General features: G+C 55.2%; 2 long non-coding RNA genes across 2 annotated transcripts; both read left to right on the forward strand.

Moving 5' to 3' along the window:
• Positions 1-1324: 1324 nt before the first annotated feature.
• On the forward strand, positions 1325-3299 carry LOC139830961 (uncharacterized). The gene is made up of 2 exons (XR_011744560.1): positions 1325-1764; positions 3087-3299. It is a non-coding gene; the product is annotated as an uncharacterized lncRNA (long non-coding RNA).
• Positions 3300-5487: 2188 nt separating this feature from the next.
• Positions 5488-7461, forward strand: LOC139830962 (uncharacterized). The gene is made up of 2 exons (XR_011744561.1): positions 5488-5927; positions 7249-7461. It is a non-coding gene; the product is annotated as an uncharacterized lncRNA (long non-coding RNA).
• The last annotated feature ends 4964 nt before the right edge of the window (positions 7462-12425 follow it).

Genomic DNA, 12425 nt, shown 5'->3' on the forward strand with positions numbered 1-12425 from the left:
TCTTTTCATTTAAGAAAAACCCTAAAGCAAAACTATTTTATTTGCAAAAATAAAATGTTGGCAAAGTTTTGTATTTGTCTTATCTCTATCTCCCCCCTCTTCTCCTGAACCATCCACCGCTCGGCCCACCTCCCTTCTCCTTCTGGCCACTTGGCCCAGCCATCCTGGCAGCTCACCTCGGCCCAAGGCCACCGTACCCGTTCGCAAGCGGAGACGCTCCTCTCTTCGTCTTTTTCCCCAAGCACACACGCAGCGAGCGTGAGCTTCACGCGGTCGACGTCACAGCGCACCACCTCCACCAGCCTGGCTCTCACCTGCCCCTCCTTATCTCCTCGCGCTGGACCACGCCTCCCTCTCCACGCCTCTCTGTTTCTTTTCTTCCACTCCACGAAAGAAACCAGGAGGAGAAACCCCATCCCCGGCCACCGTGAGCTCCTCGCCGGCACTCCGCCGATTCCGGCCGCCCCGCGCCAAACCAAGGCCACCACGAGCTTCGCCTCCCTCTCCTCGTTCACCTCCTGCAAGGAATTGTGGCCGGACGCTCCCAGTCGCCCTCAAACTCGCCGTTCCCCCACCACGGCCTCCTTCTTCCGGCGGCGATTCTGGCAACCTCCGTCACCATCTCTCCATTCTGAGCACAGGTTGAGCACCAGGGCGTTTCTGCGCACCCCCTGGACCCCTTCTCCTCCTCCCTCTCTTCCTGTTTCTTCTTCTCACAAAGTTGCCGGCCGCTATCCCCGCAGATCCTCGCCGCCGGCAGAGTTCCGGCGACCCCCTGCAAGCGGCGCCGCCACCTTCTGGTCGAGCTCGACGAGACGCGTCGAACGGTACCCCGCACGCATCCAGGGACCCTCTACATCGGCCGCACGCGCGACGTCTGCCGCCGGTGACCACCGCGTCTGGAACGCGCGCGGCACGCACAGCGCCGAACACCCTCCGTGCAGCAGCACAAGCTTTGCCAGCTCAGCGCCACGTCGTCTGCCCTGGCCCCCACCCGTCAGCCGCTCGGGCTAGACCCCGCCACGGTGAGAAAACCCCCCTCCAGATCCAGATCTATCCGTTTTTCAGATAGGCCCCTGCACTTCTTTTTCCATCAACCCGCAGCCCCTGCCCCTAACAGTTTTCATCAAAACCCCCTGCAGCTTTTCAAAATAAACCCGGGGTCCTCCCCTGACCTAGTATTTGTTTTCTGGTCCTTTTTCTATTTAAAATAAATCTGTTTTCTATATTTAAACACTAAAAACTATTCTGCTAATAACTTTTAAATGGTAATTCAAAATAAAAAGTGTTATATATGAAAGTTGATCAGAAAAATACGAGGATCATGAATATGCCATCCATGCTTGCTGTTGCATCATGCATCATATAATTTCGTGCTAGTTCGCATTATCACCTAATATGTAACATATGGAATATGTGGGATATTGTATAAATGTTGTCCCGGTTCCATTTAACTTTGATGTAGCTCACCCCTGCCATGTTTGCTATGCTAATCCACCCTTAAATTTGACGATAGAAAATGCAACTCCAACCTAATTTATGTGTCCGGGGTTTCGACTCCGATTAATTTGGATAAGTTGCATCGCCGGATCATGTTTGCCATGCCATGCATATCATATCATGATCATGCAGATTCTTTTGCCGTAGTAGTAAGATGTGCATCTGTTGCTTGTTGTAGCGCTTTGATTCTTCCCGGATAGGATCACGAAGTGGTGCGGTGAGATACGCCAAGTTCTCCGGATGTCCCTCGGCAAGCTCTAACAGGCAAGCATTTCCCCTATACTCCTGCCCCTGCAGAAGTCGCTCACCTATTTTATTTTGCCTTCTCCCTCATGCTATCCTTAAGTTGCGTTCTTGTCACGTGTCCCTTCCACTTGTTACCTCAAGCAGCCCATATTGCCTCCACCAACCACCTATGGCTATTGTTTGGTATCGGGTCTGCCTTGCGAGTCGTAGTGCATGCTAGTGCTGTTATATCTCGTTACCGTTATCGCTATCTTATCGGTTGTCTGTTGGGAATCATGACACATGGTTTATGGTTATATCTGTTGGAAGTATCATGGTTACTTGTTAATAGTTGTTAGCGGAGACATCGGTGGGTCAGTTGCTCGTTTTATGACGGCTCACTTGTGTTTCCATGAAATCTAGGACCCCGAGTTCTTGTTATCTGTTCCGAGACTGAGCGCTCTAACCACACGTGGGTATGTTTCTGGGTCTCCCCTCGACCACTGCCGGAATCTACAGCTTTGTCCAGTGGCCACAACTAGTTTGCAATGTTTTACCATTTGTTGTTGCGTGCATGCCAGCCTGTTACTTATTTATTTTGGGAAGCCCCTGGGTGCCTTGTATCCCTTGTTTCTGGTATGCACGTATAGGTCGCGGAGCCGCTGCGAAGTGGTTTATCGCCCCAGTGTGTGTTTAAACCACCTAGTACGCTGTCGCAAACAGCTAGGTCCGCTTCGGAGATACGGCCGGACTTCGACACGGGTTTAACTTAGTTAGGTGGCTTCCTGGACATTGTTGTCGTGAAGGAGAGTGCGAGTCGTGATATCCACCTGTCGCAAGTGGGTTGATCGTGCGTGTGGGTACATTTGGGCAACCCCTGCAGGGTGTACATCTTATCGATAAGCCGTGTCCGCGGTTATGGACGACTTGGAGTTGTATGACTCGACCATAGACAACTTACACCTGCTGTTTCAATCATAATAACTTGTGTAGTAAGCTAGCACAACTCTAATAATAAATGGTTAAAACTTGTCAACCGTGTGAGTGCCTTTATAAGTACTTCTTGGCGAAGGGGGAACACATCGGCTGTGTTATGTTTGTAGAGTATAGAACTGTTAGTTGTGCGCTCTCTCACCTTCTCTGTTTAGACGAATGTTGCAGAGTGTCTCTATAGGTTTTTAGTGCTTGCGCGCTGCCGCTTAACCCTACCATATTGCCTATGACGTTCCTCTTGCGTCCTCTAAGTCCCCTGCGTGCCTCAAGTACAAAGGACGACTGGTTGACGAATGCTTATACGTCTTGAAGTCTTGTTAAGTACGAACCCGTACTTATTGCTGCTTCTACGGGATATAACCGGGCAGGTATGAAGATATGTTCGATGAAGACGACGCTAGCAAGGTTACCCTTCCGGCTTGGCCTGGGCCGGGTTATGGACGCCACTGGTTATCTTCAGGACTCTTAGTCCAAATTTGTATCTTGTCCGTACTCGGATGTATTTGATCTTCTGTATGATTTGGATCTTTGTATGTATCTATTTGTATATCTTGACTCGATGAAGTCGTTGTTGTAATATATATGTCTCTTGTGGGCTCTATTGTAATCCTGTTGTAATGTTACCGCTCGTGATTGATTCCACCCGCATCGCGTGCATGCTTCGGCGTGTACGAGGCGCTTGGTGGTGCGTCTCCTAGAATCGATACCGTGCGGATTTCGGCGGGTTCGCTGGGATCCTCATGGTACCGGTTTTGGGGCGTCACAAGTTGGTATCAGAGCATCAGGTTATCGATACCCCACTAGTCCAGCCTGTAGGATAACCTTGCCAACGGACGTTGTTGTGTCTAGTGTCAAAACTATTTTCTAAAATTCGTTGGATAGTTCTGATTAGCTCTGATTTTTTCCTTACCTAAATTCTTTCTCTCTTATCTTTGCGAGTTTTGATTCTTCTCTCTTATCTGAGCTTCTGAGTCTTAGGTTACGACGTGGGTTGGACGATCTATGCCTTCACCTAATAGGTCCGATCTTCGGAGGTCCCGATGAAAGCGCATCATCGACATCGGAACAACGACTTCTTGTTAGTGGTGTCGACCGACCAGCATGGAGCAAGAATTCTTGTTAGTGGTGTCGAGAAGATTAACACTTCGCCAGAAGAAGGTTCCACCTTGAGGTCGGGTGATTGTCAACATGGTACAAGAAGTCTCGATAGTTTAATCAACTCCCCCCTTGGCTTGACGTGGAACCTCGGGGCGAGGTTCCTTGTTAGTGGTGTCGATTGTAACGGCCCAGGGTAGCACCCCCTATTAGATTTGTTTGTGTTTTTATTTTGTGCATCATCATGGCATCATGCATGCATCACATCCATGTTTTAACAAAATAAAATTATTTTATTAAACCCTAACTCTTTATTTTTCTCTCATATGGTTTTAATAAAACCTCCCCTTGTCTTTTCATTTAAGAAAAACCCTAAAGCAAAACTATTTTATTTGCAAAAATAAAATGTTGGCAAAGTTTTGTATTTGTCTTATCTCTATCTCCCCCCTCTTCTCCTGAACCATCCACCGCTCGGCCCACCTCCCTTCTCCTTCTGGCCACTTGGCCCAGCCATCCTGGCAGCTCACCTCGGCCCAAGGCCACCGTACCCGTTCGCAAGCGGAGACGCTCCTCTCTTCGTCTTTTTCCCCAAGCACACACGCAGCGAGCGTGAGCTTCACGCGGTCGACGTCACAGCGCACCACCTCCACCAGCCTGGCTCTCACCTGCCCCTCCTTATCTCCTCGCGCTGGACCACGCCTCCCTCTCCACGCCTCTCTGTTTCTTTTCTTCCACTCCACGAAAGAAACCAGGAGGAGAAACCCCATCCCCGGCCACCGTGAGCTCCTCGCCGGCACTCCGCCGATTCCGGCCGCCCCGCGCCAAACCAAGGCCACCACGAGCTTCGCCTCCCTCTCCTCGTTCACCTCCTGCAAGGAATTGTGGCCGGACGCTCCCAGTCGCCCTCAAACTCGCCGTTCCCCCACCACGGCCTCCTTCTTCCGGCGGCGATTCTGGCAACCTCCGTCACCATCTCTCCATTCTGAGCACAGGTTGAGCACCAGGGCGTTTCTGCGCACCCCCTGGACCCCTTCTCCTCCTCCCTCTCTTCCTGTTTCTTCTTCTCACAAAGTTGCCGGCCGCTATCCCCGCAGATCCTCGCCGCCGGCAGAGTTCCGGCGACCCCCTGCAAGCGGCGCCGCCACCTTCTGGTCGAGCTCGACGAGACGCGTCGAACGGTACCCCGCACGCATCCAGGGACCCTCTACATCGGCCGCGCGCGCGACGTCTGCCGCCGGTGACCACCGCGTCTGGAACGCGCGCGGCACGCACAGCGCCGAACACCCTCCGTGCAGCAGCACAAGCTTTGCCAGCTCAGCGCCACGTCGTCTGCCCTGGCCCCCACCCGTCAGCCGCTCGGGCTAGACCCCGCCACGGTGAGAAAACCCCCCTCCAGATCCAGATCTATCCGTTTTCAGATAGGCCCCTGCACTTCTTTTTCCATCAACCCGCAGCCCCTGCCCCTAACAGTTTTCATCAAAACCCCCTGCAGCTTTTCAAAATAAACCCGGGGTCCTCCCCTGACCTAGTATTTGTTTTCTGGTCCTTTTTCTATTTAAAATAAATCTGTTTTCTATATTTAAACACTAAAAACTATTCTGCTAATAACTTTTAAATGGTAATTCAAAATAAAAAGTGTTATATATGAAAGTTGATCAGAAAAATACGAGGATCATGAATATGCCATCCATGCTTGCTGTTGCATCATGCATCATATAATTTCGTGCTAGTTCGCATTATCACCTAATATGTAACATATGGAATATGTGGGATATTGTATAAATGTTGTCCCGGTTCCATTTAACTTTGATGTAGCTCACCCCTGCCATGTTTGCTATGCTAATCCACCCTTAAATTTGACGATAGAAAATGCAACTCCAACCTAATTTATGTGTCCGGGGTTTCGACTCCGATTAATTTGGATAAGTTGCATCGCCGGATCATGTTTGCCATGCCATGCATATCATATCATGATCATGCAGATTCTTTTGCCGTAGTAGTAAGATGTGCATCTGTTGCTTGTTGTAGCGCTTTGATTCTTCCCGGATAGGATCACGAAGTGGTGCGGTGAGATACGCCAAGTTCTCCGGATGTCCCTCGGCAAGCTCTAACAGGCAAGCATTTCCCCTATACTCCTGCCCCTGCAGAAGTCGCTCACCTATTTTATTTTGCCTTCTCCCTCATGCTATCCTTAAGTTGCGTTCTTGTCACGTGTCCCTTCCACTTGTTACCTCAAGCAGCCCATATTGCCTCCACCAACCACCTATGGCTATTGTTTGGTATCGGGTCTGCCTTGCGAGTCGTAGTGCATGCTAGTGCTGTTATATCTCGTTACCGTTATCGCTATCTTATCGGTTGTCTGTTGGGAATCATGACACATGGTTTATGGTTATATCTGTTGGAAGTATCATGGTTACTTGTTAATAGTTGTTAGCGGAGACATCGGTGGGTCAGTTGCTCGTTTTATGACGGCTCACTTGTGTTTCCATGAAATCTAGGACCCCGAGTTCTTGTTATCTGTTCGAGATCGAGCGCTCTAACCACACGTGGGTATGTTTCTGGGTCTCCCCTCGACCACTGCCGGAATCTACAGCTTTGTCCAGTGGCCACAACTAGTTTGCAATGTTTTACCATTTGTTGTTGCGTGCATGCCAGCCTGTTACTTATTTATTTTGGGAAGCCCCTGGGTGCCTTGTATCCCTTGTTTCTGGTATGCACGTATAGGTCGCGGAGCCGCTGCGAAGTGGTTTATCGCCCCAGTGTGTGTTTAAACCACCTAGTACGCTGTCGCAAACAGCTAGGTCCGCTTCGGAGATACGGCCGGACTTCGACACGGGTTTAACTTAGTTAGGTGGCTTCCTGGACATTGTTGTCGTGAAGGAGAGTGCGAGTCGTGATATCCACCTGTCGCAAGTGGGTTGATCGTGCGTGTGGGTACATTTGGGCAACCCCTGCAGGGTGTACATCTTATCGATAAGCCGTGTCCGCGGTTATGGACGACTTGGAGTTGTATGACTCGACCATAGACAACTTACACCTGCTGTTTCAATCATAATAACTTGTGTAGTAAGCTAGCACAACTCTAATAATAAATGGTTAAAACTTGTCAACCGTGTGAGTGCCTTTATAAGTACTTCTTGGCGAAGGGGGAACACATCGGCTGTGTTATGTTTGTAGAGTATAGAACTGTTAGTTGTGCGCTCTCTCACCTTCTCTGTTTAGACGAATGTTGCAGAGTGTCTCTATAGGTTTTTAGTGCTTGCGCGCTGCCGCTTAACCCTACCATATTGCCTATGACGTTCCTCTTGCGTCCTCTAAGTCCCCTGCGTGCCTCAAGTACAAAGGACGACTGGTTGACGAATGCTTATACGTCTTGAAGTCTTGTTAAGTACGAACCCGTACTTATTGCTGCTTCTACGGGATATAACCGGGCAGGTATGAAGATATGTTCGATGAAGACGACGCTAGCAAGGTTACCCTTCCGGCTTGGCCTGGGCCGGGTTATGGACGCCACTGGTTATCTTCAGGACTCTTAGTCCAAATTTGTATCTTGTCCGTACTCGGATGTATTTGATCTTCTGTATGATTTGGATCTTTGTATGTATCTATTTGTATATCTTGACTCGATGAAGTCGTTGTTGTAATATATATGTCTCTTGTGGGCTCTATTGTAATCCTGTTGTAATGTTACCGCTCGTGATTGATTCCACCCGCATCGCGTGCATGCTTCGGCGTGTACGAGGCGCTTGGTGGTGCGTCTCCTAGAATCGATACCGTGCGGATTTCGGCGGGTTCGCTGGGATCCTCATGGTACCGGTTTTGGGGCGTCACACTCTAGGCCGCTGGCAAGGTGGACGCGGTGTCCGCCGGCTCATGCTGAAGAGCACCCGGAAGTGGTCGCTGAGGACCGCCAGCTCGAAGGCTCTGGGCCGCTGGCAAGGTGGACGTGGTGTCCGCCGGCTCGTGCTGAAGAGCACCCGGAAGTGGTCGCTGAGGACCGCCAGCTCGAAGGCTCTGGGCCGCTGGCAAGGTGGACGCGGTGTCCGCCGGCTCGTGCTGAAGAGCACCCGGAAGTGGTCGCTGAGGACCGCCAGCTCGAAGGCTCTGGGCCGCGGGCAAGGTGGACGCGGTGTCCGCCGGCTCGTGCTGAAGAGCACCCGGAAGTGGTCGCTGAGGACTGCCAGCTCGAAGGCTCTGGGCCGCTGGCAAGGTGGACGCGGTGTCCGCCGGCTCGTGCTGAAGAGCACCCGGAAGTGGTCGCTGAGGACCGCCAGCTCGAAGGCTCTAGGCCGTTGGCATGGTGGACACGGTGTCCGCCGGCTCATGCTGAAGAGCACCCGGAAGGTGGACCCTGGGGTCCGCCAGCTCGATGGAGTCCGTCGGAGATAGTCATATGAGAGACAAAGTTAGTCAGTAAAGACATATAATATATGTAGCCTTAGCAGTGCTAGCTTTATGTAGAGGGATGTTGGCTCGGTTTCGTCCGAGCCCCACAGGTCATTTTCATGTCCCCCCCGCTCTTTGGCTTTTTCTCTTGCCAGCCATACAGTCGGATTGCGGTCTGTAGCTAGGTCAAGAGTGGGCTGCAAAGTGGAGCGCACAGTACTTAGACTTTGAGGGGCGGACTCATTCGAGCTACATCAGCGAAGGCCGGGATGCCCAAGGTGATCTCTCTTTGGACGTTGTTCATGTGAGGCGACCTCCAGCTTTTGCTCTTGCTAGCCATGAAGCTGGGTTGCAGACAACAGCTGAGTCGAAGAGTGGGCCTTTGGTACCGTACACACTACTAAGCCGTCTGTGGGATAGAGCATCGTGGACCAGCCGGCGAGCCCCCGGGACGAGTTGAGTCGGTCCGGGGTTAAGCAGCGAAGTGCGGCGGAAGAGGGGGTAGCCCCCGAGTGTAACTCGGGTTACCCGGCTGAGCAGCGGTGCGGAGAGTTACTCAACGATACATACATTTTGTTTTTCGATGTAGGGTTGATCTCGATAGTGATGACGAGTTGTGGAAGCTGTAGAGGCGAGGGAGTGGCTGGTGGCCTCAGCCGACTTGGCTCCGGCCGGCCAAGCCATCAAACGCGCTGCGGGTGGCGCTGAGGGGTGCCGCCGGAAGGCGAGTCGGTGCAAGCGCAGCCGGAAGAGGGCGAAGGCGCGGCCGGTGGCGGTGAAGGCGCAGCCGGAAGAGATACGGAGGCGCAGCCGGTGTAAGAGGGGACAGCCCCCGAGTGTCTCTCGGGGTGGCTGATTTGCGCGCGCGGGGAAGTGTCGATGGCTGATGGCCTCAGCCGGCTTGACTCTAGCCGGCCAAGCTACCAAACACGCTGCGGATGTACGAGTCGATGCAGATTCCGGCTGGCCAGATTCAGCCGGTCGGGCGACCAATCGCGCTCGGGCTGGTTCAGTCGGTGCAGGCTCCACTCATCCCATTCCCAGCCGGCCTGGACAGGCGGAACCGGTACGAGCGGAGTCGAGCGACCAACCAAATGAACCCAGCCCCAGCCGGGTTAAGGACAACCCGCCCAGCCGGCACTGGCGCAGCCGGCTCGATCGATCAAACATCGAGCGGTTTCATTCGGTGGCATGTTTTAGCCGGACAGATATTCTTATATTTTTTTTTTAGCCGGCAAACTATTTTCAGCCGGATCATTTTTTTTTCAGCCGGCAAGCAACTTCTTTTCAGCCGGCCACTTATTCTCTTTTTCTTTTTTCTTTCCCATTCAACCGGCATGTATATCAGCCGACTTGGGCTTTTCTTCTTTTTCTATCTCGTTTTTTCTTCCACCCGGCCATTTCTCCAGCCGGGTCCCCTTTCCCTTTATTTTTCTCTTTCCACAATCGGTAGAAGACGTGGACGATGGCGCGGTGCGAGCCTACAGCTGGCCTGGACATGGCGGCGCAGCCGGCCGAGGGCGCGCAGGGCGCAGCCGGAGTGGCGGGCGTTGGTGCCGAGGCGCGTGGAGCCGGAGGAGGCCGTGGCGGGCGTAAGCCGCAGGAGGCCGTGGCGCAGCTGGAAGGCGGAGATGGCCGTGGCGGGGCACAGCCGGAGCTGCTGAGGCAGGTTGACGCGGACGTGCGCGTGGCCGGCAGCCGGGCGCATGGTTGCAGCTGGTGCGCGGCGGAAGCTGGAGGCGAGACCGCAGGAGCAGCAGCCGGCGGGCGATGCGCACGAGACGGCCGGTGAGGGCGCGTTGCGGAGCCGGCAGGGCGGTAGCCGGCGGCGATGTGCACGGGCGCAGCAGCCTGAGGTGTGGCACGTACGTGGTCGGGGGAGCCGGCCACAGCGTGCACAGGGCTCAGCCGGACGATGTTACGCAGGGGGCGAGCCGGCCATGACGCGAGCCGGCAGGGCATGCAGGACGCGGTGGTCGCAGCTGTGGGCGGACCAGGCGCGCCGCAGACGGAGCCGGACGGTGTCGACGTGGAGCCGGCGGAGGCTATGGCAGCCGGAGGTGGCCATGGCGGGACGCAACACGAGGGCGCGCTGGGCTCGGCGAAGCCGGCCGGGCGCTGCGTGCAGCAACCGGTGTTTTCCGTGGCGGGACGCAAGCTGGAGGGCGCGCGCTGGGCGCGGGCGAAGCCGGACATGGCTGCAGCGAAGCCGGACGGGCGCGGGTGCGTAGCAGCCGGAGGAAATGGCGAGCCGGAGCCGGACCAGGCATAGGTAACCGGAGCTGCGAGGCACGGGCGGTCGTGCTGCAGGTCGCACGTACCGTGCAGGTTGAACCCGGAGGCGATGGAGTAGGCAAGCCGGACAGCGCCGCGGTTGCAGGTACGAGCAGCCGGAGCTTAACGCGGTCGGAGGCGAAGCCGGCAGGTGCGCACCAGCGCGGACGCGGCCGGAGCTTGCTCCCGTAGCTAGCTGTTGGTGCATCCGATTTGCCAACGCGCGCATGCACTTGGCCGCTAGCAATTTTGCTGTTTGGTAGCCTGTTGGTGCTGTATGAGCTGATGCGCCTGCATGCTTATTGCCCATGGCGCTGCTGTTAAACGCGTATGCGCGCATGCGCGCCGCTGTTGCTTTGCTGCTTACGAGCTTGAATAGTACTTGGTAGTTGCTGCCGCGCGCATGGCTGCTGGCGCGCGCGCATGCGCAGATGCTGCCGCTCGGTTTGCGGACGCGCCGGGCGCGCCGACGAGGAAGATGACGTGGGCGAAACCGGCGAGGTGGACGGTGGAGGTCCTGGCCGCCCAGGAGCGTCGCGGCGTCGCTAGCCGATGCGCCGCTGCTCGACGCGCTTGCTGCACGCGCGGTCGACGGGGTACGCGGCGCGGGACGGCGAAGCAGGGGCACTATTGCCGGTGCGTGTTGTGCTCGCCGTTGCTGCTCGCACGGATGACCAGCGCCTGGGCGCTGATGCGGTCGCATGCGCAGGCGGACGAAGGCGCTGTTAGCTGCTGCTGCTCGCAAATGCACGTTGCAGGCTGGTGCGGTGCTGCTTTTCTCGCAGGCGCCGCGCGCGAGACTTGGTGGAGCTGCTGCTGCTGCATGCGCGCAGAGACGAGGGTGGTGGAGGTGCGCGTACGGGGCCGCCGCTGCTGCTCGTGGCCGCTTGCGGCTACCTGGCTTGCAGCGCGCTGCGCAGCTTCTGCTGCTACCGCATGCGGGCGAGGCCAAGCCCCGGCGCTGTTGGGGACCCAGTCTTGAGGTGCTGGTGAAGAAGATGACGCGGCGGTTGCGGCTGCAGCCAGCCGGGCATGCGGCGGTTCCCCGGGGCCAAGCCTTCGGTGCTGGAGAAGATGAAGAGGACGCGGCCGGCGGTGAAGGAGCTCACGGCGGCGAGGACCGCGGCGCAGGTGAAGATGGAGCGGTGAAGGGCGATGAAGGCGAGGGATGAAGGCGAGTGGTATAACTGTGAAGCCGAGGTGAAAGAGGGCGGCGAAGTCGGCGGCGATGAAGGTGAGGGATGAAGGCGAGTGGTATAACTGTGAAGCCGAGCCCAAAGAGGGCGGCGAAGCCGGCGGCGATGAAGGCCGCGGCGGTGACGATGTTGAGGAAGGGTCCCGTCCAGACGAACTCCGGCCGGAGCCACTGCAAGCCCCACGGTGGGCGCCAAATGTCGTGGTATCGTCACGGCATATGCTACGGGGTAGCTAAAGTGAGGTGGTTCCTGTATGGGCGTCGACGGTATCCGGATGCGGGATTGGTACACAGCACACGGTGATGTACCCAGGTTCAGGGCCCTCACGGTGGAGGTAAAACCCCTACTCATGCATGTCTGATGTATATGACAGTATATGTGTGATACAGAGTTGCTCCTTGAGCTGTTTGTCCTGATGAGGAAGAAGCTACTGTGAGCTAAGAGGGAGCCTGGCCGGCTGCTCGTACGTGAGCTGAGAGAGAGATGGCAGCGCTGGCCCTCTTGGCCATGAGCCTGAAAGGCTCCCCCTGGTGTGCCTTATATAGGCCTGGCACCCAGGGGACAAGGGGTGGCCCGCATACACTGCTGATGACATGATTACTGGGTCCCATCAACTGTAGGCTACAGTGTACAGTCAGGAGCACTATTGCTCTACATGAGCCTATCGATAGCATGTACGTAGCACGTTGCCCTGTCTTCTTGTACGATCGATGTCCGAGGCGAAGGATCCAATGCCTGGCGTTTGTCATCGATCCC

The sequence above is a fragment of the Lolium perenne genome, chromosome 5 (genome assembly GCF_019359855.2).
Source record: "Lolium perenne isolate Kyuss_39 chromosome 5, Kyuss_2.0, whole genome shotgun sequence".
NCBI lineage: Eukaryota > Viridiplantae > Streptophyta > Magnoliopsida > Poales > Poaceae > Lolium > Lolium perenne.